Below are 26069 nucleotides of genomic sequence, written 5' to 3' on the forward strand. Positions count from 1 at the left end.
GGTAAGAGTCCTGCTCGCGGGGGAACTCCGCAAGCAGGAATCATAACACTTACTCTCTGTTTCCTGTCTTTCAACCAACTTGCAATCCACAAAAGGACATCGCCTCCTATCCCATAACTTTTTAGTCTTCTTAGAAGTTTCTCATGCAGGACTTTTTCAAATGCCTTCTGGAAATCCAAATATATCACATCTATCAGTTCACCTTTGTCCACATGTTTATTGACCTCTTCGAAAAAATGTAGGAGATTTGTGAGGCAAGACTTCCCTTGGGTAAATCCATGTTGGCTGTGTCCCATCAAACTATGTCTATCTAAATGTTTTGAGATTTTACTCTTTATAACAGTTTCCACAATTTTTCCCAGCACTGAAGTCAGGCTCACCGGTCTATAGTTTCCTGAATCACCCCTGGATCCATTTTTAAATATAGGATTACATTGGCCATCTTCCAATCCTCAGGTACATTCAATGATTGGTTACAAATATTTACTAATAGTTCTGAAATTTCTGAAGCAGAAAGCCTGCAAGGGAGTTCCTTCAGAACTCTGGGGTGTATACCATCCGGTCCTGGTGATTTACTACTCTTCAGTTTGTCAATCAGGCCTACCACATCTTCCATGTTCACCATGATTTGGTTCAATTGATCAGAATCATCATCCATGAAAACCTTCTCTAGAACGGGCATCTCTCCAACATCTTCTTCGGTAAACACTGAAGCAAAGAAAATGTTTTCCCTTTCTGCGATAGCCTTATCTTCTCTAATTGCCCCTTTAACCCTTTGATCATGCAACGGTCCAACCAACTCCCTTGCAGGCTTTCTGCTTCAGATATATTTAAAAAAAATGTTATTGTGAATTTTTGCCTCTATGACCAACTTCTTTTCAATTTTTTTCTTAGCTTGTCTTACATTTAACTTGCCAATGCTTATGCATTATCCTACTTTCTTCTGATGCATCCTTCTTCCAATTTTTGAATGAAGATCTTTTGGATAAAATAGCCTCTTTCACCTCACCTTTTAACCATGCCGGTAATCATTTTGCCTTCTTTCCACTTTTCTTAATGCTCGGAATAACATAGGTAATTCTCAGATAAACTCTGTAGATCCTGCCAATGTGAATCTTGGGGACCTGTGGAATGTGCTGGTAAAATTGGACTCGAACTTAACCCAGGTTAACTCTTCTCTTTCAGCTTTAGTAAATGTGAACAGAATATCCATAGTAAATCAGGGTAAAAGAGTGAGTGAGGTGGAGTCAGAATTGAAAGATTAGTCTGTAAAAGTGAATAATGCTCAAAATTTAGAAAGCATGATTATTGGAGATACTAAATTGTTACATCTTGAATTGGAAAATGTGGAAAATTTAGTTAGAATCACAAATTTGAGACTGGTTAATTTTCATGTTCCTAGGTTGTTGTCACCTAAAGAAATGTTAGTGAAATATTTGAAAGAGATTTTGTTGTAATGTGAAAAGGATATTCCATCTATTTCTAAAATATACTATTTCACACCAAGGCCCGATAAGGATACTAGTACGGTTGAGGAAAATTCTGTAGGCATTTCCACTTTCCTAGAAGAATCTACAGAGATTATAAATAAAAGATCAGCGCTCTTTGTGTCATTTGCTTTAGAGAGAGAGAAAGATGTGTTATTAGAAAAGTTTTTTAGGAATAAAGATCTTAAATTCTGTGGCCAAAAGGTGTTTATTTTCCCAGACGTCTCTAGAACCACCCAGGTTCGAAGGAGAAAGTTTCTGGAGCTTAAAAGTAAGACCCTGGAAATTGGTGCTACCTTTTATTTAAAATATCCTTCGAAGTGTTTTATAAATTACCAGAGTAAAAAGTTTATATTCACTGAGCCACATCATTTAGATTGTTTTCTAAAAGATAAATCGAGCCCAATAGAAAGCCAGGAAATACCATCTGTAATGGTGCAAGAGATAGATAAGAATGATATCCCTTCTTAATTTGCATTATTTTGATATGTATTGGATTAATTTAAGCCCTCGACATTATCTTGTTCTTAATAGGAAAATTTGAGGTTAAATGTTTATGTAAGGGTAGTTGTACGTGAAAGTATATATGTATGTTTTCTTATTAAGATTGCCTATGTAAATTGTAGAATGAGATTAAAGAGGCTGATTTTCAAAGGATTTAGGTTATTAACTTTGGAACTTAGGCCCCTAAAGTGGCCATTTTGAAAATTTACTAGGTCTGAGTTCCTGCATTTCGACTCCTAGTTTCACTAGGCCTCTAAATGTAGGAGCATAAAAAGTGTATGGCTAGACAGATGGAATTAGGAAGAGGAAAACAATTAGGAGCTTAGTACTGATTTTCAGCACTCAAAATGAATAGCAGGCTTAAATTTAGAACCTAACTGGGTCATCGAAATGCAACTTATCATGCAACTTTAAAATTTTTTATGCAAGTGGGAAGATTTAATGCATATTGGGATCTTCTACTGTGTAAGGAGAGCACACTGTAATAAGGAAAATAGGACTCTATATATATCTTACACTGTAGATGGGCACATTATACTCAGGGTGGGTTTGGGGGTGGGGGTGGGGGTGTTACATATACAATCAGAGGAATTAACTGCAAATTTGAAATCACTGAAGAATTTCTATCATTTAAATCGATGAAAGGTAAAACAAGAGGAGCTGATTTGTACAATGCAATCTTTCTCTAGCATTTAGTTAATCTACATACTAGTGTATCAACCAAGGATTTCAAATGCCTTAATCATAAAAGCACAGCAGGCAAAAATATTTTTTTAAACCCAGCTACACTAACTCCCTTAACCATATCATCTGGCAATGAATTCCAACAAGTGAAAAAAAGATAACCAATCCATCAGATCAATCCAGTTGGTACAATATTTAACTAGTGAGAAATTTGCCCCCCATAGCAGAACCAAAATGTTGCAATCGCGATGGGAGGGAGCGCTAGGGGGTGCTCCCCTTCTTAAAGGGGCAGCATAGGTGGGGTCCTCCTGGCCCCACTGGAAGTCCTCTTCACCTGGTTTCCTGTGTCAGTCCTATATAAGGGCTTCTCCTGCACTCCTGTGTGCCTTGCATTGGAGTTTCCTGCCTCTGGAAGTCTCGTCTTCCAGCACTCAGTCAGGTCTTCGTTCTTCGTTGGAGCTCCATGTCTCGTCTTGCTTCCTGAGTCTTCGTTGCTTCCTGTGGTTCCCTGATGTTCCATGTCTTCATGTTCCGAGGTTCCCAGTCCAGGCTCCTTGATGTTCCACTTCCTGATGTTTCAGGCTTCCTGATGTTTCACTTCCTGATGTTCCGAGGTTCAGCTCCTCCTTTGCTCATTCTGAGCCCTCCGGACTCTCCAGCTCTTGTGGTTCTCCAGATGGCACCTTGCCTCGTCATTGGAGTCTCGTCCCAGCTGGATTCCCTTCTTGTGCTTCCGAGTCCTCCGGACCCTCCAGCTCCTGTGGTTCTCCAGATGACACCTTGCCTCGTCATTGGAGTCTCGTCCCAGCTGGATTCCCTTCTTGTGCTTCCTAGTCCTCTGGACCCTCCAGCTCCTGTGGTTCTCCAGATGACACCTTGCCTCGTCATTGGAGTCTCGTCCCAGCTGGATTCCCTCCTTGTGTTTCCGAGTCCTCTTGACCCTCCAGCTCCTGGGGTTCTCCAGATGACACCTAGCCTCGTCATTGGAGTTTCGTCTCAGCTGGATTCCCTTCCTGCGCTTGTCCCGCTCTCTGCATGGTCCATGACCAGCCTCTTCAGGTTGTGTAGGGGGTGCAGTGGGACAAGGTGGTCCACGACCAGCCCATTGGGTCCACCCATGTAGGTGGGCTGTGTAGGGTGCCCTGAGAGACAGTGCCAATGTCCGAACCTTCCAAGCTTCTTGTCTCGTCCAGATTCTTTCAAGTTCCTCATCTCGTCTAGAGTCTTTTGTGTCACAAGGCCTCTGTCTCCCCTCATCCACAGTCCGGCCTGCTGCTTCTTGCCGATACCTAGCGGCAGGCTCGATAGGGCTGGGAATGGTCGGAGGACTGTTCAGTAAGCAACATTGCGTTGTTGGCTTCCAGAAGCATGCAGGTCCGGCAGAGGGTCAGACTTAGTCTTCGTGCATGCTGGGTCACGCCTCGCCAACCCTCAGTGCTGTCTTGGATTCATCTGGGGTCGTGCCGAGGCCCAAGGACACACATTCCCCTCAAGTTGGGATCGCTCTCCTAGCGTTCCCAAACACAACAGTATGCAAGGCCTTCCCTCTATAACACTAACACTCCAGTTCAAGTGCTCCTGCGTCCTGACTGCCAGCAGTTCTTGCTGGTTTCATATTTTGGGTTTATTAAACACAGACCATATAAGATACTGTCCTTGAGAACACAGAAATTTGCCTGAGCAACTCACCTTAAAATTCTGGAGAAGAAAAAGGAGAATAATCAAATCTTTTTCCAACAGCATGAAGCCAGCAGGACACAGCAGCAGCTGGGCCAGGGGACTTTGCTTCCTAGCACCTCTGACAGATAATGAAATCTCTTTACAGCACCTGAACTTTGACAGGCGCTGGTAACAGAAAAAAGGACAATGACTGCCAGGACAAGCCTCTCACATAGCCTGAAATCCCAGTCACCACTTTCCAGAAAAACTCAGCAGCCTCCGAGAAACAGAGACCAGCACAGCCCAATGTCATGGAGCAGCTCGACTCAGATTTACCAATGCATCCCAGGCTTCTGTGATTCCACCATCTCCTCTGATTTATACATTCAGTAACCCACCTATTATCCCATCACTAACCATGCAAAGCAGGATACATCCAGTACCACTGTCTCTCCTCTCCTCTGATTTATACATTCAGTAACCCACCTATTATCCCATCACTAACCATGCAAAGCAGGATACATCCAGTACCACTGTCTCTCCTCTCCTCTGATTTATACATTCAGTAACCCACCTATTATCCCATCACTAACCATGCAAAGCAGGATACATCCAGTACCACTGTCTCTCCTCTCCTCTGATTTATACATTCAGTAACCCACCTATTATCCCATCATTAACCATGCAAAGCAGGATACATCCAGTACCACTGTCTCTCCTCTCCTCTGATTTATACATTCAGTAACCCACCTATTATCCCATCACTAACCATGCAAAGCAGGATACATCCAGTACCACTGTCTCTCCTCTCCTCTGATTTATACATTCAGTAACCCTCCTATTATCCCATCACTAACCATGCAAAGCAGGATACATCCAGTACCACTGTCTCTCCTCTCCTCTGATTTATACATTCAGTAACCCACCTATTATCCCATCATTAACCATGCAAAGCAGGATACATCCAGTACCACTGTCTCTCCTCTCCTCTGATTTATACATTCAGTAACCCTCCTATTATCCCATCACTAACCATGCAAAGCAGGATACATCCAGTACCACTGTCTCTCCTCTCCTCTGATTTATACATTCAGTAAGCCTCCTATTGTCCCATCACTAACCATGCAAAGCAGGATACGTCCAGTACCACTGTCTCTCCTCTCCTCTGATTTATACATTCAGTAACCCACCTATTATCCTATCACTAACCATGCAAAGCAGGATACGTCCAGTACCACTCTCTCTCCTCTGATTTATACATTCAGTAACCCTCCTATTATCCCATCACTAACCATGCAAAGCAGGATACGTCCAGTACCACTGTCTCTCCTCTCCTCTGATTTATACATTCAGTAACCCTCCTATTATCCCATCACTAACCATGCAAAGCAGGATACGTCCAGTACCACTGTCTCTCCTCTCCTCTGATTTATACATTCAGTAACCCTCCTATTATCCCATCACTAACCATGCAAAGCAGGATACGTCCAGTACCACTGTCTCTCCTCTCCTCTGATTTATACATTCAGTAACCCACCTATTATCCCATCACTAACCATGCAAAGCAGGATACGTCCAGTACCACTGTCTCTCCTCTCCTCTGATTTATACATTCAGTAACCCTCCTATTATCCCATCACTAACCATGCAAAGCAGGATACATCCAGTACCACTGTCTCTCCTCTGATTTATACATTCAGTAACCCTCCTATTATCCTATCACTAACCATGCAAAGCAGGATACATCCAGTACCACTGTCTCTCCTCTCCTCTGATTTATACATTCAGTAACCCACCTATTATCCCATCATTAACCATGCAAAGCAGGATACATCCAGTACCACTGTCTCTCCTCTGATTTATACATTCAGTAACCCTCCTATTATCCCATCACTAACCATGCCAAAGCAGGATACATCCAGTACCACTGTCTCTCCTCTCCTCTGATTTATACATTCAGTAACCCACCTATTATCCCATCATTAACCATGCAAAGCAGGATACATCCAGTACCACTCTCTCTCCTCTGATTTATACATTCAGTAACCCTCCTATTATCCCATCACTAACCATGCAAAGCAGGATACATCCAGTACCACTGTCTCTCCTCTCCTCTGATTTATACATTCAGTAACCCTCCTATTATCCCATCACTAACCATGCAAAGCAGGATACATCCAGTACCACTGTCTCTCCTCTCCTCTGATTTATACATTCAGTAACCCTCCTATTATCCCATCACTAACCATGCAAAGCAGGATACATCCAGTACCACTATCTCTCCTCTCCTCTGATTTATACATTCAGTAACCCACCTATTATCCCATCACTAACCATGCAAAGCAGGATACATCCAGTACCACTGTCTCTCCTCTCCTCTGATTTATACATTCAGTAACCCTCCTATTATCCCATCACTAACCATGCAAAGCAGGATACATCCAGTACCACTGTCTCTGCTCTCCTCTGATTTATACATTCAGTAACCCACCTATTATCCCATCACTAACCATGCAAAGCAGGATACATCCAGTACCACTGTCTCTCCTCTGATTTATACATTCAGTAACCCTCCTATTATCCTATCACTAACCATGCAAAGCAGGATACATCCAGTACCACTGTCTCTCCTCTCCTCTGATTTATACATTCAGTAACCCACCTATTATCCCATCACTAACCATGCAAAGCAGGATACATCCAGTACCACTGTCTCTCCTCTCCTCTGATTTATAAATACAGTAACCCACCTATTATCCCATCACTAACCATGCAAAGCAGGATACATCCAGTACCACTGTCTCTCCTCTCCTCTGATTTATAAATACAGTAACCCTCCTATTATCCTATCACTAACCATGCAAAGCAGGATACATCCAGTACCACTGTCTCTCCTCTCCTCTGATTTATACATTCAGTAACCCACCTATTATCCTATCACTAACCATGCAAAGCAGGATACATCCAGTACCACTGTCTCTCCTCTCCTCTGATTTATAAATACAGTAACCCTCCTATTATCCCATCACTAACCATGCAAAGCAGGATACATCCAGTACCACTGCCTCTCCTCTCCTCTGATTTATAAATACAGTAACCCACGTATTATCCCATCACTAACCATGCAAAGCAGGATACGTCCAGTACCACCTTCTCTCCTCTCCTCTGATTTATACATACAGTAACCCTCCTATTATCCCATCACTAACCATGGTCTAGTATCACTTGCTTCTTTTGGACATAATTAAAAGGCCATTGTCCTCAGCCTGTTAATCAACTGTGGCCTGCTAGTGTCTGCTATGACATCATTAAATTATCAGGAAGGTGATTTTTAATCTCCTTCAATCTTCACCAGTGAGATTGAATCCATCCTAAAAAGACAGAAACCATCTAGCCACCCAGCAGATAATATCCCGTCGAAACTCATGCTTCTTCTCCCAAACACGATTTCAGGACCTCTGACAAGTATTATAAACTGCCTTCTAACTCAAGGGATTTACCCAGACAGACTAAAAACCGCTTCCCTCAAACCCCTCCTTAAGAAACACAATCTAGACCCCAACGAACTAGCCAATTTCAGACCCATCTCTAATCTCCCATTCTTAGCCAAACTAACGGAGAAATTGGTAAACACCCAGCTTTCAGAGTATCTAGAAGATCACAATATCTTATACCCTTCGCAATATGGTTTCCGCAAATCACGCAACACGGAAACCCTCCTCATTTCACTTACAGACCATATTATAATGGGATTAGACAAAGGCTACTCCTTTATATTAGTCCTGCTAGACATCTCGGTGGCTTTTGACACCGTCAACCATTCCATCCTCCTGGATCGCCTAACAGATATTGGTATCTCCGGATCAGCCCACAGTTGGTTCAAGTCCTTCCTCTGCAACAGAACCTTCAAAGTCAAAGTCAATAATAAAGAATCACCCTTGACAAAGTCCACACTTGGTGTACCACAAGGATCCTCCTTATCTCCCACCCTCTTTAACATCTACCTCCTCCCCCTCTGCCAATTGCTAACCGATCTTAATCTAATTCATTACCTGTACGCAGACGACGTGCAGATTCTGATCCCTATAACAGAATCTATCTCAAAAGCTCTCACCCACTGGAATAACTGCCTTATATCTATCACCAGCCTTCTCAACAGCTTAAACTTGGTCCTCAATGCCTCGAAGACAGAGCTCCTCCTCATCTCTTCAAACCAAGATAATATCCTTCCACCATCCCCCCACAACACTCATATCACCCATAAGCATGTAAGAGACCTCAGGGTAATTCTTGATAACCGCCTAAACCTAAAGAAAATGGTCAACACCACAACCAAAGACTGCTTCTGCAGACTCCAGGTTCTAAAACGACTCAAACCACTCTTATTTTTCTATGACTTCAGGACAGTTCTCCAAGCGTTACTGTTCGCCAAAATTGACTACTGCAGCGCCCTCCTCCTAGGCCTCCCCAAATCTACCACCAAACCACTGCAGATGATACAGAACGCCGCAGCGAGATTGCTGACCAACACCATCCGTGAAGAACACATCTCACCCATCCTCAGAAACCTACATTGGTTACCAGTGAATTTCAGAATCCTACATAAATCAATCACCCTAATACACAAATCCATCCACCATCAACTTCAACTCGACCTTGAAATCCCCTTCAAACTACATTCCTCCAACAGACCAACTAGAGAAATTCACAAAGGAACTCTGCAATTTCCCCCAACTAAAGCCACACGCCTCACCTCGACCAAAGACCGAGCGTTCTCGATAGCAGGCCCATCTATCTGGAATAACATCCCCTCAGACCTCAGATTGGAACCCTGCCTTTTAACATTCAGGAAAAAACTCAAGACGTGGCTCTTCCACCAAGCCTTCTCTGACCCCCCAGACACACATCGATGGTCTTTTTCTCCTCCTGAACGATGGACTCTGGCACTTCTAAGCACATTATGCTTTAACCTGTCTTCTCTATTGTATTATATTTATAATTTATACCTGCTTTAACCTCTTTCCAGCTGTTTAAGCTTCCAAGTTCTTACTCCTTGTTGAATGTAACTTTGCCTTTTTTCCACTTCAATTGTTTAATTACTTTAGTTGTCGCTTCAGTTTTTTTACCCTTGTTCGATGTAAACCGCTCCGATATGGTTATTACTATGAAGGTCGGTATAGAAAAGTGTTAAATAAATAAATAAATAAATTTTTAGAGCCTGTTACCAGGGTAGATTGCACTGGGTGACTCTTGTCCCTCTTGGAGGTGAGGTTAGATTGATAAGGTAAATCATGCATGCGCTATTTTACCCCCATTATTTTCTGGACAGACTGTGTGGTGCCAGGAACATAACAAGATAGAAAATGATTGGGACATGAAGGTCTTTATTCAGACACAGTCCGGATAGCAAAGTTAGTTGGATAATGTTATCCGGCTAACTTTGGAGGCATAGTCAATAGCCACACTACTGAATGTAGCCAGCTACCTTTGGATAGCCGGCTAACTCAACTCCTCCCAGTTACGCCCCGGACCGTCCCTAAGTTATCCAGCTAAATTCTTTTTTTTATAAATAACACTTTATTGTTATCGATCAAAAAAGAAAAATAATTCTGTATCGTGAACAAAAAGAAAACAGAGATAGGTACAAATCAAGCGTTTGAGAACATCAATAAATTAACAAATATGATCTCTCACCCTCCCTGCCCAGACTTTCTGCAAATATACAAATGCTGCTACCCCTTGTTTCAATATACTGTGAAATTAAGCAACAAATCAAAGGAATAACCTAGGAAAGAAAGAGCTGTCAAATTATACGCCCCCTCCAGGATATGTAAGGATCCCATATGGAGTGAAATTTCCACAAATTATGCCGTTTAAGAGCTGTAACTTTACTCAATGCACGCACTGTATCAAGTCTAGACAAGGCCTTATGCAGAGGTGGAGCATGTTTCCCTATCCAAACCTGCTGTATGAACTGCTGGGAAGCAGTTCCTGAACGACCAGAAGTGCAATCTCTGCCAACAATGTAATAGCAAGAAGGGTCATTATCTGCCCCCAAAACAACTGAGAAACCGGACAAGCCCACCAGATATGAAAAAAGGATCCCACAGGGTCATAACCCCTCCAGCACAAATTACTAACAGTGGGACAGAACCTGGGTACCTTATCAGGGGTATAATACCAGCGATACAATAGTTTATATCTATTTTCCAAAATTAAGGAAGAGATAAGCAATTTGCTAATTTTAAGAAAAATAACATCCCATTCATCCCCTGAAAGACAGCGACCCAGATCTGTCTCCCAAGCTTGAATAAGCGAGGGTTTACCATCCACTTGAGAATTCAGCAACACTACATTTTGAAAATTAAACCCTTCATTAAACCCCCACCTTAATGCAATAACCCTCAAACAGAGATTTCCCAGGTATCAACTGAGAACCAATGATGATACTACGTAAAATATGAGAGAGCTGCTGATAAGAAAGAAACTCTGAGAGGGGGAAGGTCGTGCCACAGGCACAAAGGATCAAAGAAACCATGCGACCCACATACCACACACGTTCCACAAGAAAAGTACCACAATCCTTCCAGAGTTGAAAGACATGAAGGGGAACACAAGAAGGAAAAGAAATTATGAAACAAGTGAGAAGAAAGAAATTAATCCCGAGTTCCCACTAAGAGCCAACATCCCTTCCAAAGACTTAACGTGTTGCAGGTAGACGGTGCCTTATCAGAACAACCACCCCAGGCGTGACGGGGCTGCCAAAGGGGCATAGAGGCCATCCAAGACTGCGCCAAGCAAACCCAATGCAACCACCGAGCATAGCTGAGTGGCCAGAAAGTGCCACAAAATATTCGGTACACTTAGTCATGTTTAGGTTTATACATGACCTGGCAGGTCTTCTTTTACAAATAAGACTAAAGTGTTTCCGCTGCCAGGATTTTAACAAGCTAGCAGACACGTGAATTGGCAAAGTCTGAAACAGATAGAGCAGTCTTGGTAAAACATTCAATTTTATCACAGATATCCTGCCAAACCAAGAACGAGACATATGTTCCCATTGTTCCAGATCTTGCCAAGATTTCTTTTTTTAATTCTTTATTTAGCATTTTACATTTTTACAAACTGAAAAGATTTGTAGACTCTTCACAATCAGATATATCCATAATTAACAAAAAAAAATAAACAATGCTTTCCATTTCTTATTATGTTACAAAACAGGAAAAATTAAATCTTAAGAGGGGGCAAGAGAAATGTAGGAGACAATACCAAGAAAAGCTTGAAAAAAGAAATGGCATTACATAGATTTATTACCAAATCTTGACAGTTTCCCTCATCCTAACTCGCTACCAGAGAAGAGGAGGATGGCTTACGGGCCCAAATGCATTGCTGTATTTGCTCTGCTTGTGTGAAAACAAAGGACTCATCACCTCTTGTTAGAAGGCATCTGCATGGGTATCTTAAGGTAAAAGTGAAAGCCAAGGAAAGAACCTCTTGTCTGAAAACCAAAAATTCTCTTCTCCTCCTCTGTGTAATTGGAGATAAATCTGGATAAATTCTTATGGTTTGGTCATAAAAGGTAACTGGAAACTTTCTAAACAAATTTCTCATAACATCATTTACATCTTTAGCAGAAATAAATGAAACCAGTAACGTTTTCCTAATACTTCTAAACTTGAGTTTTCTAGAAAATGTGTTAAATTATGAGAGACAGGCAAGCCCGGAGCATTCTCCACATTTCAAGCCCTTTTATTCAAAAAACGACACGAATTAACTGACGGGATTTTATCCTCGGGAAAAGCCAGGGCTTCAATCAGGAAAACGTTTAAGGGTGAAGTAAGAAATTTCCCCAACAATTTGAGGAAAATTTAAAATCCGCAAATTCAACTGAGGGGTATTGTTTTCTCTCATCTCCAGTCTTCTAGAGGATGCAAGCTGATCCTTAATTATTGCAGAATTTACATTTGAAACCACCAATATTTTATTCTCTATCTCAGTTACTTTATTTGTAAATGTAGATGTAACTTGTTGAATCTCTGCCATCTTTTTTTTATTATTGTACTAGCCGTTAAGCCCGTAACAACGGGCTACATTACCTTTTTTTTTTTCGGTCCATTTCCTTACCCCTCATTCTCCCCCTCCCCTCATTCTCTTCCCCCCCCCCCACTCCCCCTCTCAGCTCATTCACAACCCCTTCGGATGGCGCAGACGGAAGATCTCTGGGGGAGGTCCCTCCCTCCCTTGCGCGTGCCGCCGCTACTGCTCCTCACCGCGCCAGAGGTCTGTCCCTCCCTCCCTCCCCTCGCGCCGCCGCTACTGCTCCTCGCCGCGCCAGAGGTCCGTCCCTCCCTCCCTCCCTCGCTCGCACCGCCGCTACTGCTCCTCGCCGCGCCAGAGATCCGTCCCTCCCTCCTTCGCTCGCGCTGCCGCTACTGCTCCTCGCCGCGCCAGAGGTCCGTCCCTCCCTCCCTCCCTCGCACCGCCGCTACTGCTCCTCGCCGCGCCATTTTTGTTACAGGCAAGCTCTGACCAACGTGCTGCCCGCACATGCGCGGTAGAGTTGCTCTCTACTGCACATTTGCGGCACATCGGTCAAGCTTCATTTATCTAGTAGATGCAATAGAGTCCACTTTGCTTTCTAGTCGCTTTAGGGAAGTACCGAAGCCCGCCATCAAGGCCCAGATAGCTTCTAGGGTGACTGCCTCAGGGTAAATGCAGGCAGGCGATGACTCCTGGACTCCGTCCATAGGATTTATAGATTTTTTTCTCCCCAAATAGACCTTCGGTCGGACTATCAGGTTGTCTCCTGCACCAGCGTTCGTCTCTGCTCCGGCACCAGCAAGACTGTCCACATCCTGCAAACTGCTGGTAGAAGCTCCCTTGCACTCAGTCGCACCAACTGCGTCAGCAGTCTGCGACTGCGACGCTTCTCCGCTGGGGTCTCGCTGCGCAGGAGGCTGTCAAGCGTCCGGGCTGAGGGACGTCTTCTCCGCAAGAGGCTCCTGATCTCCCACGCTAGGACCTCCATCGGGCACCCTGACTCCCTCCAAACAATCTGGTTGAGACAAAAACTGCAGGATCTCCAACTGTGTCAGGGTAGGTATGGGTTCAGAGGGAAAAACCCTCACTTTCCCCTTTCGTTTTGGCAGCCTTCTAAAAGTTATTCCAGGAAAATTCACTCGACAAAATCACAGTGTACGATCCACGTTTTGTCTATGCCGCCATCTTGCCTTCATTCTCCTTGCCAAAGATTTTTAAGCAAAGGGGATAATCCAAATCTAAAAGATCATTCAGGTGCCTACCAAGATAAACCCCAAGATATTTAACCTTACTCTGTGCCCATTTAAACAGGTGGTGTTGGTGTAAAAAGGTTTCAGTATCGGAATTACACGAGATATTAAGGACCTCAGACTTCTCCCAATTAACCTTAAATCCAAACACTTTACTAAAGTCTCCAAAAACCTTTTCTATAGAGGTCAAGAAAGTATGAGGGTCACTAACAGTAAACATAATATCATCAGCAAAGAGGGAAAGCTTAAATGTTTAAGAGCCTATCTGAAACCCGGAGATAAATCAATCATTGCAGATTTTAATAACAAGGGGGGTTCAAGAAAGACAGCAAACAACAGGGGTGATAGGGAACAACCTTGTCGTGTATCTCTCCCCACCAGAATGAAGTTACATTGGCCACCCTCCACTCTTCAGGTACAATGGATGATTTTAATGATAGGTTACAAATTTTAACTAATATATCAGAAATTTCAATTTTGGGTTCCTTCAGAACCCTGGGGTGCATACCATCCGGTCCAGGTGACTTGCTACTCTTTAGCTTGTCAATCTGGCCTACTACATCTTCCAGGTTCACAGTGTTTTGGTTCAGTTCATCTGAATCATCATCCTTGAACACCATCTCTGGAACTGTTATCTCCCCAACATCCTCATTAGTAAACACGGAAGCAAAGAATTCATTTAGTCTTTCTGCAATGGCCTTATCTTCCCTAAGAGCCCCATTAACTCCTCAGTCATCTAGTAGTCCAACCGATTCCCTCACAGGTTTCTTGTTTTGGATATTTTAAGTTTTTATTAAGAGTTTTTACCTCTATGTCCAATTTCATTTCAAATTCTCTCTTCGCCTGTCTTATTAATGTTTTACACTTAACTTGACAATGCTTATGTTTTATCCTATTTTCTTCAGATGGATCCTTCCTCCAATTTTTGAGGGATTTGTTTTGCCTAAAATAACCTCTTTCACCTCACCTTTTAAACAAGACGGTAATTGTTTTGCCTTCCTTCCACCTTTCTTAATGTGTGGAATACATCTGGACTGCGCCTCTAGGATTGTATTTTTAAAGAATGTCCAAGCCTGTTGAACACTTCTAATCTTTGCAGCTGCACCTTTCAGTTTTGTTTCTAATTATTTTCCTCATTTTATCAAAGTTTCCCATTTGAAAGTTTAGTGTTAGAGCTGTAGATTTACTTATTGTCCCACTTCCAGTTATTAGTTTAAATTTGATCATGTTCTGATCACTGTTGCCAAGTGACCCCACCAGCATTACCTCTCTCACCAAATCCTGCGTTCCACTAAGAATTAAATCTAGATAGAGAGGAAGATAGAAGGGATACTCTCTTTATGGGCCCACCACATAATATCCACCAACTTACATACATTATCCCCCGCCATCCTCCCAGGAACGAACCCTGCCTGGTCCTGATGGATAAGTTGCCCAATAAAAGTATTAAGGCGAGCAGCTAATATTTTATCCAATATTTTGAGGTCAAGATTTATTAAATAAATAGGCCGATAGGACCCGCAGACCATAGGATCCTGGCCAGGTTTAGCAATAATGGTAATACTGGCCACATTAGAATCCGGAAGTAAAGATCCCTCCAATCTCAAAAAATTAAATACTTTTTGAAAATGGGCTACCAAAAAGGGACCAAACTGTTTATAGAATGAATACATTTACACTGGCTGCCTATACCTTACCGTATTACTTATAAAATACTTAACATTATACACAACCTTTTATATAATGAAAACTCAATATGGCTTTGCTCACTGCTCAGAATTTACAAACCTACACGACAACTGAGATCAATGGACAAATGCATGTTGGAAATACCATCAGTAAAACTTGCTCATTTAGAATTTACCAGGAAACGTGCTTTTTCTGTCGCCGGACCAATTCTTTGGAATACTATCCCTGATGAAATCCGTTTAATATCAAACAAAAGAGAATTTAAAAAGGCTTTGAAAACTTATCTTTTTGCCGCCGCTTATAACATTACTTAACAACACTCTAAAGTTAGAAAAAAACTTATAGTCTGAACATCATATCTGCTTTTATTTTTTTAATCCTGTCTCTTAAAGTTGTGTCAAACGTTTTTTTAATATCCTTCGGTAAAATGTTATTTTTTTTCGATAGTCTGTTTATTTTAATTTGCGAATTTTTATTATGTATGTTTTTAAAAATTTTTGTAAAGCACTTAGTCAGACAGACCCTGTTTAATTTGCGGTATATAAATTATTTTAATTAAATAAATAAATAAATAAATAAATAAATAAATAAATAAATAAATAAATAAGAATTGAGCTGACAATCCATCAGGTCCAGGCGTCTTACCCACTTTGAGATTCTTAATAGCTAACAAAATCTCTGGATTAGAGATTTCCTTATCCAACGCCTCCTTCATTTCCTCTGTCAATCTAGCTAAGGAAAGATCCTGAAAAAAAGCCTCAATTGAAGCCAAGGGTATAGAAGCATCAGAACTATATAAGTCCCAGCAAAATTTAAGAAATCTGTTCCGAATATCAGTAGTATTAGTCAGAATTGCCCCAGTGTCATCCTTAATTTTAACACATGATTTTGAAGAGAAACCTTTTTTATTTATTAGTCAACAATTCCCAGCTTTGTCTCCACCTTCAAAATATTCTTGCTTCACAAGATTGAGGATGTGAGCAAGACTGGACACTTCAAGATGCTTCAGGTCCTCTCGGGTCTTAGATAACTTAGACAAAGTGCGTTGTGAGCCATCACAAAGATGTTAGAGAGATAGCAAATGAATACTGTGCCTTAAAGCCACACAATCTTTTTCTCTCTGCCTTTTAACAAAGGAGACTCTACAAATCAAAAGACCCTGAACATAAGCCTTAAGGCAGTCCCATATGACAATAGGGGAGGAGTCACCATAGTCGTTGCGAACCAAGAAATCGCGAATATCATTGGCTAAGGATAAATTATAATCCTTGTCCAACAACAACAATTTATTTATTTTATTTATTTATTTCTTTTGTATACCGACATTCGATTGAGATATCACATCGGTTTCCAGATAACTAAAGGAATAGGGTGATAACAGCCCTATTTTACATTATAACATGGTATTAAATAGATATAAGAATATTTTACATTTAAATGCCAAAATGTATGCCTCTGATCATAATTAGCATAATTGGCGGCATGATCAGACCAAACTATAGCTTCTATACCCATAGCAGTGACATTATTAAGAATAGATTTGTCCACCAACAAGTAATCAATTCTCGAATAAGGATTATGAGAATTGGAGTAAAATGTAAAATGTTCACCAAGGTATACAGAACACCATTCACCAGGATCTGTAAGACTAAATCTCTACCCAAAGGATCCTTTATGCATTGTTTGCAATCAAAAGTAAAACCTTGGGAAAACAAGATGCAGACACCTATATATTTGGTACCCTTGCAACAGGAAGTAAAATAAGAGTGTTGGAACCTAGAAGAATGGAGCACGTGCTCAAATCTACCCTTTAAATGAGTTTCTTGGACAAAAACGATGTCAGCTCGAGTGCAGGATATTTTCCTGAAAAGAAGGTGCCTCTTATACAGTGAATTAAGCCCCTTAGCATGGATAGAAATAATATGAAAAGAAGCTATTAAATATGGATGAATACAGGGGGAAATACCAATACAAACCACCCCAGAAGAAATACTAAAAGGAAGGAGACCCAGCCTGCGAGAAGTACAAAAAAGAGTTGTCTCCCTGAATAGTACTCCATGTGAAAATAAAGGGTATCCTTTGAGAGAGAAAAGAAAAGAGAAGAAGTACAAAACCAAAAGTGCAGAAAGAACCCCCTTCCCACCCGTCCCCAAAAATCTCCCCACTCCAGAACAAATCAGATCAGCTAAGACCTCCATGCAGATCCACTCCAGTTGTACCAATGGAGGAAGATCGATCATCCACGGAAAAAATAAAGAAGAAACAACATCTACATAGAACATAATAACTGATCATATCACAAGGAGCATAGAACCATCACAACAATAAAAGGAGCACCACATGAATAGCGAACCTAGCCAAGCTGAATTGGAGAAAAATTTGAGCAACAACAATTAGCATTGCCTAAGGAAAGGAAAATCATGTGAGGGCCTTTGAAGCAGAAGATCTGCCGGATTGCCTCCTCAATCTGCTATTGCATTTGCCCACACGTCACCATGCTGGAAGTGAGGACTTCACGTTGGAAACATTTGCCGTCTGCGGTGCCTGCAAAGAAACAATGAAGCCACGGCATCGAAGAGCAGAAGCAGCATACACAACAGAATGAACTTTAGGAGTCATGCCCTCAATGGAGAAAGATAATCTAAAAGGATGAAACCACCGATATTTAATGTTCACCTTTTGAAGGAAGGAGGTAACTTCACGTAGTTCTTGTCGATTTTGAAGAGTAGCATGGGAAAGGTCAGCATATATCGATATCTCTTGGCCCTCCCAGGACCATGAGAGTTGTTTTTTAGCAGACGAAGCAATTTTTCTTTCACCATGAAATCATGAACGCAAACTATGACATCACGGGGTAGGTTATTATTGGGAGGTCCCAGAGCCCGATGGGCCTAATCCAATTTAACAGTTGAGGAATTGCAATCTCCATCTTCAGAGGAGAACAGGAAGAGAAATCTGCAGAAACGCTCAATGAAAGCTACACAATCGGCATTCTCAGGAGACTCCCAAAAACCACGAAAGCAGAAATTGCTCCAACGGGCCCTGTTCTCTAGGTCAGCCAGGTTTTCTTTCAGTAGAAATGTATCATCTTGCAAGGTGGAGCAAAGCTCCTGAAGATTTTAGATGTCTCCACTTGGTAGTCTAGGTGGGTATTGAGCTCGTCTACAGATGCCCTAAGGTGACAATCTCCTCCTTAATTTCTACCATCATGCCGATTAACTCATTCTTGTGGTCCTTTAAATCTTTACGCAGACTGCAAAACCATTCCCTGAATTTGTCACAATAGGGTAAGTCTGCCAAAAGAGTTAGTGGCACATCCATAGGGCCAGAGCCTTCTTCCAGGCCTTCTGGGTCATTGGCAACATGGCCTTCCCAGTTCTCGGCTGTATCACCCTTACGATAGGAATATTGATGAAAATCTATCGATTTTTGCTTAGCACAATAAAGCAGAGTGATTAAAATAGTAGAAAATGGGGTTCTAGAGGCTCCGATGTAACAAGATTTACTAGTTAATCTGCCATCTCCATCAAGGACATCATTTCCTCCATATCCAGCTAAATTCTAGCCTCCTAATTTAATAGCTGGCTAGAATTTAGCCAGATAAAGGCTGAATATACCTAAATGGCTTTTGAATATGGATCTCATAAAGACTAAAATGGCTCATCCAATCTGCCCAGCAGCAATCCGGATAGATAGAAATATACATTCCCACAGGGAACCTGACATCCAAACCCCTTGACCCATCCATTCAAAATTACCACTACTGCCTCATAGGGTTGTAACTGTCTCTCCGTGCAGGTTACCCCAATGCTTTCTCAAAGATTTGCTGCAATACCATATCATTCCTATTTTGGGTTGTTACTACAGTCTCATGCAAGTTATCCCTGTATTCATTTCCATCCTCTTGCTACTAAGGATCCCATGTTTATCCCACTGTCGGGTTAAGGCCCCTCCTGGACACAAACATGGTTTTCCTTTATATTCAAATAATAGGCGCAGTTCTCTCTCACAACCCCACCGAACCAGTTCAGCAGTCAGTTACGCACAGCAGATGATTTTTTCATGTCTGGTCATACCTACCAGATTATTTATTTATTTAAAAAGTTTTCTATGCCATCGTTAAGTTAGATAACCATCACAACGGTTTACATAAGGGCACAACAATGAAACATATGGGTGGTATAGATTACAAACTGGTTATGTACCATCATAGTACAGTAACAATTCATAATTATAAACTAAGGGTCGGATTTTAAAAGCCCTGCGCGTGTCTATTTTGCATAGGCCGCCGGCGCGCACATAGCCCCGGGACGCGCATAAGTCCCGGGGCTTCGTAAAAGGGGCGGGACCAGGGGCGTGGCGCCGGCCCGGAGGCCTCCAGACCAGCCCCCGGGTCGCGCGTAGCCCGTATCTTATAAAATCCAGCGTACTTTTGTTCGCACCTGGTGCGTAAATTTATAAAATCTACCCCTAAGTGTGTATGTTAAGCTTGTTTGTTGGGAACATTTAGGCGGTTTGGTTTTACCATTACTATGCATTGGTAGGTTAAAAATAACAGCTTCTAACTTAGTGCATCTTTATTCATCATCTGTTTTTCTCCTTCTCTTTATCTTTATAAAATGCTTGTTTAAAAAGCCAGGTTTTCAGATTAGTTTTGAATAATTTCACATTTCTCTGTAGTCTTATTTCGAGTGGCATGGTGTTCCATAGCACAGGACCAGCCAGTGACAGTGCTCTTTCCCTTACTTGCGTGAGATGTGCTGATATGACAGAGGGGACGGTTAGAAGAGCCTTATTAGCAGATCTCACATTTCTCTGTAGTCTTATTTCGAGTGGCATGGTGTTCCATAGCACAGGACCAGCCAGTGACAGTGCTCTTTCCCTTACTTGCGTGAGATGTGCTGATATGACAGAGGGGATGGTTAGAAGAGCCTTATTAGCAGATCTCACATTTCTCTGTAGTCTTATTTCGAGTGGGATGGTGTTCCATAGCACAGGACCAGCCAGTGACAGTGCTCTTTCCTTACTTGCGTGAGATGTGCTGATATGACAGAGGGGACGGTTAGAAGAGCCTTATTAGCAGATCTCACATTTCTCTGTAGTCTTATTTCGAGTGGCAAGGTGTTCCATAGCACAGGACCAGCCAGTGACAGTGCTCTTTTCCCTTACTTGCGTGAGATGTGCTGATATGACAGAGGGGATGGTTAGAAGAGCCTTATTAGCAGATCTCACATTTCTCTGTAGTCTTATTTCGAGTGGGATGGTGTTCCATAGCACAGGACCAGCCAGTGACAGTGCTCTTTCCCTTACTTGCGTGAGATGTGCTGATATGACAGAGGGGATGGTTAGAAGAGCCTTATTAGCAGATCTCACATTTCTCTGTAGTCTTATTTCGAGTGGGATGGTGTTCCATAGCACGGGGCCAGCCAGTGACAGTGCTCTTTCCCTTACTTGCGTGAGATGTGCTGATATGACAGAGGGGATGGTTAGAAGAGCCTTATTAGCAGATCTCACATTTCTCTGTAGTCTTATTTCGAGTGGCATGGTGTTCCATAGCACAGGACCAGCCAGTGACAGTGCTCTTTCCCTTACTTGCGTGAGATGTGCTGATATGACAGAGGGGACGGTTAGAAGAGCCTTATTAGCAGATCTCACATTTCTCTGTAGTCTTATTTCGAGTGGCATGGTGTTCCATAGCACAGGGCCAGCCAGTGACAGTGCTCTTTCCCTTACTTGCGTGAGATGTGCTGATATGACAGAGGGGATGGTTAGAAGAGCCTTATTAGCAGATCTCACATTTCTCTGTAGTCTTATTTCGAGTGGCATGGTGTTCCATAGCACAGGACCAGCCAGTGACAGTGCTCTTTCCCTTACTTGCGTGAGATGTGCTGATATGACAGAGGGGATGGTTAGAAGAGCCTTATTAGCAGATCTCACATTTCTCTGTAGTCTTATTTCGAGTGGGATGGTGTTCCATAGCACAGGACCAGCCAGTGACAGTGCTCTTTCCCTTACTTGCGTGAGATGTGCTGATATGACAGAGGGGACGGTTAGAAGAGCCTTATTAGCAGATCTCACATTTCTCTATAGTCTTATTCGAGTGGGATGGTGTTCCATAGCACAGGACCAGCCAGTGACAGTGCTCTTTCCCTTACTTGCATGAGATGTGCTGATATGACAGAGGGGATGGTTAGAAGAGCCTTATTAGCAGATCTCACATTTCTCTGTAGTCTTATTTCGAGTGGGATGGTGTTCCATAGCACAGGAACAGCCAGTGAAGGTGCTCTTTCCCTTACTTGCGTGAGATGTGCTGATATGACAGAGGGGATGGTTAGAAGAGCCTTATTAGCAGATCTCACATTTCTCTGTAGTCTTATTTCGAGTGGGATGGTGTTCCATAGCACAGGACCAGCCAGTGACAGTGCTCTTTCCCTTACTTGCATGAGATGTGCTGATATGACAGAGGGGATGGTTAGAAGAGCCTTATTAGCAGATCTCACATTTCTCTGTAGTCTTATTTCGAGTGGCAAGGTGTTCCATAGCACAGGACCAGCCAGTGACAGTGCTCTTTCCCTTACTTGCGTGAGATGTGCTGATATGACAGAGGGGATGGTTAGAAGAGCCTTATTAGCAGATCTCACATTTCTCTGTAGTCTTATTTCGAGTGGGATGGTGTTCCATAGCACAGGACCAGCCAGTGACAGTGCTCTTTCCCTTACTTGCGTGAGATGTGCTGATATGACAGAGGGGATGGTTAGAAGAGCCTTATTAGCAGATCTCACATTTCTCTGTAGTCTTATTTCGAGTGGCATGGTGTTCCATAGCACAGGACCAGCCAGTGACAGTGCTCTTTCCCTTACTTGCGTGAGATGTGCTGATATGACAGAGGGGATGGTTAGAAGAGCCTTATTAGCAGATCTCACATTTCTCTGTAGTCTTATTTCGAGTGGGATGGTGTTCCATAGCACAGGGCCAGCCAGTGACAGTGCTCTTTCCCTTACTTGCGTGAGATGTGCTGATATGACAGAGGGGATGGTTAGAAGAGCCTTATTAGCAGATCTCACATTTCTCTGTAGTCTTATTTCGAGTGGGATGGTGTTCCATAGCACGGGGCCTGCCAGTGACAGTGCTCTTTCCCTTACTTGCGTGAGATGTGCTGATATGACAGAGGGGATGGTTAGAAGAGCCTTATTAGCAGATCTCACATTTCTCTGTAGTCTAATTTCGAGTGGGATGGTGTTCCATAGCACAGGACCAGCCAGTGACAGTGCTCTTTCCCTTACTTGCGTGAGATGTGCTGATATGACAGAGGGGATGGTTAGAAGAGCCTTATTAGCAGATCTCACATTTCTCTGTAGTCTTATTTCGAGTGGGATGGTGTTCCATAGCACAGGACCAGCCAGTGACAGTGCTCTTTCCCTTACTTGCGTGAGATGTGCTGATATGACAGAGGGGATGGTTAGAAGAGCCTTATTAGCAGATCTCACATTTCTCTGTAGTCTTATTTCGAGTGGGATGGTGTTCCATAGCACAGGAACAGCCAGTGACAGTGCTCTTTCCCTTACTTGCGTGAGATGTGCTGATATGACAGAGGGGATGGTTAGAAGAGCCTTATTAGCAGATCTCACATTTCTCTGTAGTCTTATTTCGAGTGGCAAGGTGTTCCATAGCACAGGACCAGCCAGTGACAGTGCTCTTTCCCTTACTTGCGTGAGATGTGCTGATATGACAGAGGGGATGGTTAGAAGAGCCTTATTAGCAGATCTCACATTTCTCTGTAGTCTTATTTCGAGTGGGATGGTGTTCCATAGCACAGGAACAGCCAGTGACAGTGCTCTTTCCCTTACTTGCGTGAGATGTGCTGATATGACAGAGGGGATGGTTAGAAGAGCCTTATTAGCAGATCTCACATTTCTCTGTAGTCTTATTTCGAGTGGCATGGTGTTCCATAGCACAGGACCAGCCAGTGACAGTGCTCTTTCCCTTACTTGCGTGAGATGTGCTGATATGACAGAGGGGACGGTTAGAAGAGCCTTATTAGCAGATCTCACATTTCTCTGTAGTCTTATTTCGAGTGGCATGGTGTTCCATAGCACAGGACCAGCCAGTGACAGTGCTCTTTCCCTTACTTGCGTGAGATGTGCTGATATGACAGAGGGGACGGTTAGAAGAGCCTTATTAGCAGATCTCACATTTCTCTGTAGTCTTATTTCGAGTGGCAAGGTGTTCCATAGCACAGGACCAGCCAGTGACAGTGCTCTTTCCCTTACTTGCGTGAGATGTGCTGATATGACAGAGGGGATGGTTAGAAGAGCCTTATTAGCAGATCTCACATTTCTCTGTAGTCTTATTTCGAGTGGGATGGTGTTCCATAGCACAGGACCAGCCAGTGACAGTGCTCTTTCCCTTACTTGCATGAGATGTGCTGATATGACAGAGGGGATGGTTAGAAGAGCCTTATTAGCAGATCTCACATTTCTCTGTAGTCTTATTTCGAGTGGCAAGGTGTTCCATAGCACGGGGCATGCCAGTGACAGTGCTCTTTCCCTTACTTGCATGAGATGTGCTGATATGACAGAGGGGATGGTTAGAAGAGCCTTATTAGCAGATCTCACATTTCTCTGTAGTCTTATTTCGAGTGGCATGGTGTTCCATAGCACAGGACCAGCCAGTGACAGTGCTCTTTCCCTTACTTGCGTGAGATGTGCTGATATGACAGAGGGGATGGTTAGAAGAGCCTTATTAGCAGATCTCACATTTCTCTGTAGTCTTATTTCGAGTGGCAAGGTGTTCCATAGCACAGGACCAGCCAGTGACAGTGCTCTTTCCCTTACTTGCATGAGATGTTCTGATATGACAGAGGGGATGGTTAGAAGAGCCTTATTAGCAGATCTCACATTTCTCTGTAGTCTTATTTCGAGTGGGATGGTGTTCCATAGCACGGGGCCTGCCAGTGACAGTGCTCTTTCCCTTACTTGCGTGAGATGTGCTGATATGACAGAGGGGATGGTTAGAAGAGCCTTATTAGCAGATCTCACATTTCTCTGTAGTCTTATTTCGAGTGGGATGGTGTTCCATAGCACGGGGCCTGCCAGTGACAGTGCTCTTTCCCTTACTTGCGTGAGATGTGCTGATATGACAGAGGGGATGGTTAGAAGAGCCTTATTAGCAGATCTCACATTTCTCTGTAGTCTTATTTCGAGTGGGATGGTGTTCCATAGCACAGGACCAGCCAGTGACAGTGCTCTTTCCCTTACTTGCGTGAGATGTGCTGATATGACAGAGGGGACGGTTAGAAGAGCCTTATTAGCAGATCTCACATTTCTCTGTAGTCTTATTTCGAGTGGGATGGTGTTCCATAGCACGGGGCCTGCCAGTGACAGTGCTCTTTCCCTTACTTGCGTGAGATGTGCTGATATGACAGAGGGGATGCTTAGAAGAGCCTTATTAGCAGATCTCACATTTCTCTGTAGTCTTATTTCGAGTGGGATGGTGTTCCATAGCACAGGACCAGCCAGTGACAGTGCTCTTTCCCTTACTTGCGTGAGATGTGCTGATATGACAGAGGGGATGGTTAGAAGAGCCTTATTAGCAGATCTCACATTTCTCTGTAGTCTTATTTCGAGTGGCATGGTGTTCCATAGCACAGGACCAGCCAGTGACAGTGCTCTTTCCCTTACTTGCGTGAGATGTGCTGATATGACAGAGGGGATGGTTAGTAGAGCTTTATTTGCAGATCTCAGGTTTCTTTGTGGTACGTGCACCCGCAGTGCCGTGTTAAGTCAGTCTGCTTTTCATCGTGGATTAGTTTACGGATTATACATAATGCCTTATATTGTATTCTTTGTTCAATTGCTAGTACTGCAAATTCAGAGTCCAGACCTGTCCTGCAACAACAGAACTTCACTTGCCAACACCATTGTGCAGCCCTCAGCCATCGAGCTGTCTGAATGCTGGGCCTTTCCCAGCAGCCCTTACTTAACCCCCCCTCCCTGAGAACCATGTCCCAGGCTAGCAGTGGTTGGAGGCTGCCTCAGTTCAAGACACTTTGTGACCTCACCAGCAGGGCTTCGCGCTCAGCTGGGCAAATCCCAGTTCAAGACTCACCGTAGGCTTTTTTTTGTCCATCACCCTCTTCTCCAGGGGTCACCTCCGAGTAACCTCCGAGTAACTCCCCACAGCGCCCCCTCCTATTGGATTGTTAACTTTGATGCCTCCCCTGAGGCAGGACCTGAGGTTCCCTTGTCATAACCCGAGCTAGGGTTTCCTGTAAAAAAGCAGAGATATCAGGCAATTAAAACCTATTATTAAAAACAGAGACAGACAAGATGCTGACTCAACACCACCTTACAGTTTTAGTGTGGAACTGGAGAAATTACATTCCTGAAAATTATGTTTGGTTCCCCTTAACTTTGAATTGACGGCAATGGCCCTGCCGATCTAAAGGTGTAGCCTTTTTTTGGCTTGACATGGGAAGAGTTGATTCTGATAAATGTAGGTCCTATTTCCTCAAGCTTACAAAGTCCAAAGTGCCTCCACAGGACTCTGCAAGGTCCCCATCTGTGAAGTCCCCCAGAGAAACCAGGCTTGGCTCCTGCCACTTCTGTCTCTCATACGTCTTTTGAGTCTGGTCCCCTTGAAATGAGGTCATGGCTGCCCCTGCTTCCATGCTTAGGGCTGATTATGTGGTGTCACAGGCCTGCTAGATCATGGCGTGCTGCCAGCGGCTTTTTCCCTTCTTCCGTTGGGAAGCAGT

General features: G+C 43.1%; 1 protein-coding gene across 2 annotated transcripts in view; it reads right to left on the minus strand.

Moving 5' to 3' along the window:
* The window catches only part of LOC115093347 (spermine oxidase-like), a 58392-nt gene extending 32844 nt beyond the window's left edge, over positions 1–25548 (minus strand). The window contains exon 1 of one of the 2 annotated variants that reach the window (XM_029604974.1): positions 25421–25548. The gene's annotated coding sequence lies outside the window, so the exon portion shown is untranslated. Of the gene's footprint in view, positions 1–4364; positions 4454–25420 lie in introns of those variants that run through there. The other variant, XM_029604973.1, reaches the window with a different exon arrangement.
* Positions 25549–26069: the final 521 nt, after the last annotated feature.

Source organism: Rhinatrema bivittatum, chromosome 6 (genome assembly GCF_901001135.1).
Source record: "Rhinatrema bivittatum chromosome 6, aRhiBiv1.1, whole genome shotgun sequence".
NCBI lineage: Eukaryota > Metazoa > Chordata > Amphibia > Gymnophiona > Rhinatrematidae > Rhinatrema > Rhinatrema bivittatum.